Below are 6,092 nucleotides of genomic sequence, written 5' to 3' on the forward strand. Positions count from 1 at the left end.
CCCTAATCTATATCAAAGACTCTGTTATTTTCTCACTAGACTACAAGCTCCATAAATACAGGGACCATATGCTTGAAAATATTGGATTTCACTGAAACAAGGAAAAAGAAAATTGATCATGGCAAATGCCATTATCAAAATTTTTTGATAATGTACAGAAAAAACTTAAATGTACAGAAAATTTTTTAAATATTATGTACAGGAAATCAATAAAAAAATCAAATCTTTGTTGTAACACTCAAAGGGAAAAGACTCATCCTACTGAAACCAGTTTTGGCAAATCAGAAAAGAAAATGGAAAAATTGATCTAACAGCAATGTCTAGGAAAACATGTTTGAGAAATTGGAGTTTCTCCTGTAAATATCTTTTTGATAAAAACTCATTTTATACCCAGTGTCTAGCACAGTTCCTGGCACATAATAGGAACTCGATACTTAAATAAATAAATAAACAAATAAGTAAACAAAGCATTTCCCTTGATATTTACTAAGAAATAAATTTTCAGACACATAAGTAATCTAGCTGTGGAAAACAAGAGAAATCTCTTTTTTTTCCTCATTCGAGGACATGTTCATTGATTTTTACAAATAAGGGGAGGGAGAGAGAGAGGGAAAGAGAAACATTGATTGGTTACCTCCCATGTGCACCCTGACTGGGGATTGAACCTGCCACCTAGGTATGTGCCCTGACTGGGAATTGAACTGGCAACATTTCAGTGTATGGGACAATGCTCCGGCCAACTAACCCACACCAGCCAGGGTGAGAAATCCCTTTCTTATCAGTTTGATTCATCAGTAAGCAATTATAAATCTAAAAATTGATAGAGTTTTAGAATATGATTGCTAGCATTATTATAATGGCATTCAAAAACCAAATTTGAGGAAAAGAATAATCTTTTCAACAAATGGTGCTGGAACAACTGGATATCCTCATGCAAATGAATGAAATTGGATCTCTACTTCGTCACACTAAAAAACTAACTCAAAATAGATCGTACACCTAAATATAAAGTTGCAACTCTTATTAAGAACATGGGAGCAAATCATTATAAACACAGATTAAGCAATGGTTTCTTAGATATCCCACCAAAAGCACAAGGAACAAAAGAAAAACTAGATAAGTAGAGTTCATGAAAATTTCAAAGTTTTTTGCTTCAAAGGACAAATTAAGAAAGTGTAGACAACCCACATTATGGAAGAAATTTTTTGCAAATCATAAATCTAATAAGGGACTCATATCCAGAATACATAAACAACTCTTACAACTTAATAAAAAGACAAATAAGCAATGAAAGATGGACTAAGGATATTAATAGGCATTTCTCCAAAGAAGGTATATAAATGGTCAGTAAGCACAAGAAAAGATGCTCAACATCATTAGCCATTAAGAAAATGCATTTCAAAACCACAGTGAGATACTTCACACTCAGTAGGGTGGCAAAGTAAAAAAGACAAACAGTAACAAGTGTTGGTAAGAAGGTACAGAAACTGGAGCTCAGTACATTTCAGGTAAGATCATAAAATGGCATGGCCACTTTGGAAAAGTTTGGCAGCTCCCCAAAATGTCAAACATGAAGTTACCATGCAACCCAGTAACTCCACTCCTAGGTATAAACTTCAAAGAAATGAAAATAAATGTTTACAAAAAAATGTGTATGTGAATGTTCACGGTAGCATTATTCACGATAGCCAAAAAGTGCAAACAACTGAAATGCCCACCAGCCGGTGAGTGGACAAAGAAAATGTGGTCTATCCCTGTACTCAGAAAACTACACAACACTGAAGAGAGAAATTAAGGAAGACACAAACAAATGGAAGCATGTACCATGCTCATGGAATGGAAGAATTAACATTATCAAAATAGCCATACTACCCAAAGCAATTTATGGATTCAATACAATCTCTATTAGAGTACCCATGACATATTTCACGGATATAGAACAAACATTTCAGAAATTTATATGGAACCATAAACGACCCCGAATAGCTGCAGCAATTTTGAGAAAGAAGAACAAAGCAGGAGGGATCACAATACCTGATATCAAACTGTATTACAAGGCCACTGTAATCAAAACAGCCTGGTACTGGCATAAAAACAGGCACATAGACCAATGGAACAGGACAAAGAACCTAGAAATAAAACCAAGTCTCTACAGTCAATTAATATTTAATGAAGGGGGAAGAAGCATAAAACGCAGTAAAAATAGCCTCTTCAAGAAATGGTGTTGGGAGATCTCTGGACAGCTACATGCAAAAAAATGAAACTTGATCACCAACTTACGCCATACACAAAAATAAATTCAAGGTGGATAAAAGACTTAAATATAAGTCGTAACACCATAAAAGTCCTAGAGGAAAACATTGGCAGGAAAATCTCAGACATTCCACGCAGCAACATCCTCACAGACATGTCCCCTAAAGCAAGGGACATAAAGGAAAGAATAAACAAATGGGACCTCATCAAAATAAAAAGCTTCTGCATGGCTAAAGAAAACAGCACCAAATTACAAAGAGAACCAACAGTATGGGAAAACATATTTGCCAATGATACCTCAGACAAGGGTCTGATCTCCAAAATATATAAAGAACTCACACGACTGCACTCCAGGAAGACAAACAACCCAATTAAAAAATGGGCAAAGGACTTGAACAGACACTTCTCCAAGGAAGACATACAGAGGGCCCAGACATATGAAAAGATGCTCAGCATCACTAGCCATCAGAGAGATGCAAATTAAAACCACAATGAGGTACCATCTCACACCAGTCAGAGTGGCCAACATAAACAAATCCACAAACAAATCCACAAACAAATGTTAGAGATGATGCAGAGAAAAGGGAACCCTAGTGCACTGTTGGTGGGAATGCAGACTGGTGAGGCCACTGTGGAAAACAGTATGGAATTTCCTCAGAAAACTAAAAATGGAACTGCCCTTTGACCCAGCAATTCCGCTGCTGGGATTATACCCTAAGAACACTGAAACACCAATCCAAAAGAACCTGTGCACCCCAATGTTCATAGCAGCACAATTTACAATAGCCAAGTACTGGAAGCAACCTAAGTGCCCATCAGCAAACGAGTGGATCCAAAAACTATGGTATATTTACACAATGGAATTCTACGCAGCAGAGAGAAAGAAGGAGCTTATACCCTTTGCAACAGCATGGATGGAACTGGAGAGCATTATGTTAAGTGAAATAAGCCAGACGGTGAGGGACAAATACCATATGATCTCACCTTTAACTGGAATATAATAAATAGAAGAAAAAAGGAAACAAAATATAACCAGAGACATTGAAGTTAAGAACAATCTAACAATGGGCAGGGGGGAGTGGGGAGGGGACAGGGGACAGTGAGGAGAGGGGATTACAGGAACTACTATAAAGGACACATGGACAAAATCAAGGGGGAGGGTGGAGGTGGGGGAGGGAGGGGGGTTCAGCTGGGGTGGGGTGGAGGGATGGGGAGAAAAGGCACACAACTGTAATTGAATAACAATAAAAATTAAAATTAAAAAAAAAGAAAATGTGGTCTATCCATGCAACAGAATATTATTTGATCATAAAAAACAATAATATACTAACATACACTGCAATGTCGATGAAACTTGGAAACATTATGCTAAACGAAACACCAGTCACAAAGACTACATATTACATGATTCCATTCATATGAGATGTCCACAACAGAGAAATCAGCAGAGACAGAAGAGCAGTGGTTGCCAGGGGCTTAGGGGAAAGGGGGATATGGAGTTACTGTTGATGTGGGGGTTTCTTCGGGGGGTGTGACAAAATGTTTTAAAATTAGATAGTGGTAATGTATCCCAAAAAATATTGAATGATATTCTTTAAAAGGGCAAGTCCTGGCTGGTGTGGCTCAGCGGATTGAGTGCCAACCTGCAAACCAAAACATTGCCCATTTGATTCAGTCAGGGCACACACCTGGGTTGCAGGCCAGAACCCCAGTAGTGGGCGTGTGAGAGGCAACCAATCAATGTATCTCTCACACATTGGTGTTTCTCTGCCTCTCTTTCTCCTCCCTTCCCCTCTCTCTAAAAATAAATTTTAAAAATCTTTTTTTAAAATGGGTGAATTTTATGGTTTGTGAATAATATCTCAATTTAGCTGCTACTAAAAATACACATTTGAAAAATCTTTGTTGTCTACCTCACTGCCAGCAGAATAAAATTCTGCCTGTGATTGTCTGCAAGGCTCATAAGAGCTGATGATACCTCCTACCATTCCATCTTTATTCTCTATGAAGGGTAGAGGCTCTAGCTACAGCGAACTACTTGAGGTTTCTTGTGCTCTACTCACACTGCTCTCTCTACTTTGACTGCCCTTTCCCCACCTGCCTAGTTAACCCCCACTTGACCCCATGACCCAACTCACTCCAGAGTGAGCTGGTGGCCCTCCTTTGTGCTCCCAAGGCTTCCTGTCTATATGCCCCTGTAGTATGCATGGGATTTCTCCACACATAATGGCTTCCTTGCTGTATTTTCACAGAGCTAGCTTTCTCCAAGGCAGAGTCTGTGTTATTTTTATTTTGCATTCCCAGCCCCTAGCAGAGGTGCTCAATAAATGAAATGAAGGAATACACGAATGCCTGAAGTGAATAAACTCTTCTCATTCTTGGTTTTGATCTCTTGCCTTCTCATATTCATGTCTATTAACATACAGTTTTCACATTACACTTTTCATGTCTGTATGATTTTTTTCCTATGATTTAAAAACCTCCAGCTTTTGTAATAAAGTAAGCTAAACAAAAGATTTCCAACTTAAATTACTAGCAAGTTGCTTTTCTCAGATGCTGTTTTTATCTTGTTTGTATAATTTAGGTAACTGGTTGCTACTTACTATGATGATTGAATTACTATCACAAGCAACTGATAGTGGATCTGATGTGTCAGTGAGTTAATAGTTGGAACTGACATTTACAAATATAGAATTTGAAACTGTTTTAAACTACATTTCACTCTGACTACATTTCCTGCTGCAATCCTCTAGCCTGGCTCATTACCTCTTCACGTGACGCAGACTGCCACATTCCTTCATTGTGAGGTCACGTTCCTAAATTAGAAAGAATTAGAGAAGATACGTGTAAGACTCAAAGTGAGTTTTGTGGCTCAGAGCGTGAGTCACAGAGACTAGACTCTAACGTCTCCCATTACTTTTATTTTCTAGTTCTAAGATCAAACTTAAATTTAGAAAAGTACATGACTTGCCTCCTTACCAGCCTTTTAGTCCAGACATGGGATAGGAGGGATGTGTCAGAGTAAAGAAGGCACAGGGGTAGAAAGGCACCTTTTGAGGTTGGGAGCATCTTCGTGCTTACGTTTGCCTTTGTCCGGAACAGGCTTTGGGAACTGAGAGTGATGTGTCTTCACAAGGAGAGGGGCTCAAACAGAATTTTTTTGCAAAATCTTCCAAATTAGTTGTTTTAGATAGAACTTGAAAAATGACTTTAAACTTTTACATGCCACAGAAACTTCATCTAGATTGTTTCTCAGGAGAATATGCATTAGGAGGTGTTCACTTTCCAGATTTTCTAAGAAATCGTGAGTAAACAAACGTTGGCTGAGTCTTACAAATCAACACCAGTGAGGTTTGGGATGCTTCAGGACTGTTGCCTGTGAGGCTGAAATCACGCTCTCACCTTCCTTCATTCTGCACTGGTGACAAAAACAGCCCCGGGGTCCCTATTCCTGCGCTGGTAGGAGCTTTACAGACGGCACCTCACTTGATCCTCACCATGACTCCAAGAGGGAGGAGGTAACATAACCCCCATTTTGCATGAGGAAACCACCTTAGAGCAGTTAAATAAATAACACTACTGTGTGAAAGCTGAGATTCCATTCAGATCCATCCTCCTTGAGATTGCTCTTAGTTCCCAATGGTGGGTTTATGCTGCCATCCCTGTGTCCAGCAAAGGGAAAATGGTAGCTTAGATGTGTGTTCTAGTACCAGATTGTTCAGGGTCCTTTGGTCCCACCTGTTGTTTGTTTGGGCTTGCACCTGCTAAAGGGAACAGATGTGGTATGGTAGGCAAAATAATGGCCCCGAAAGATGTCCCTGTCCTAAACTCCAGAACCC

This window comes from Desmodus rotundus, chromosome 7 (assembly GCF_022682495.2).
Source record: "Desmodus rotundus isolate HL8 chromosome 7, HLdesRot8A.1, whole genome shotgun sequence".
NCBI lineage: Eukaryota > Metazoa > Chordata > Mammalia > Chiroptera > Phyllostomidae > Desmodus > Desmodus rotundus.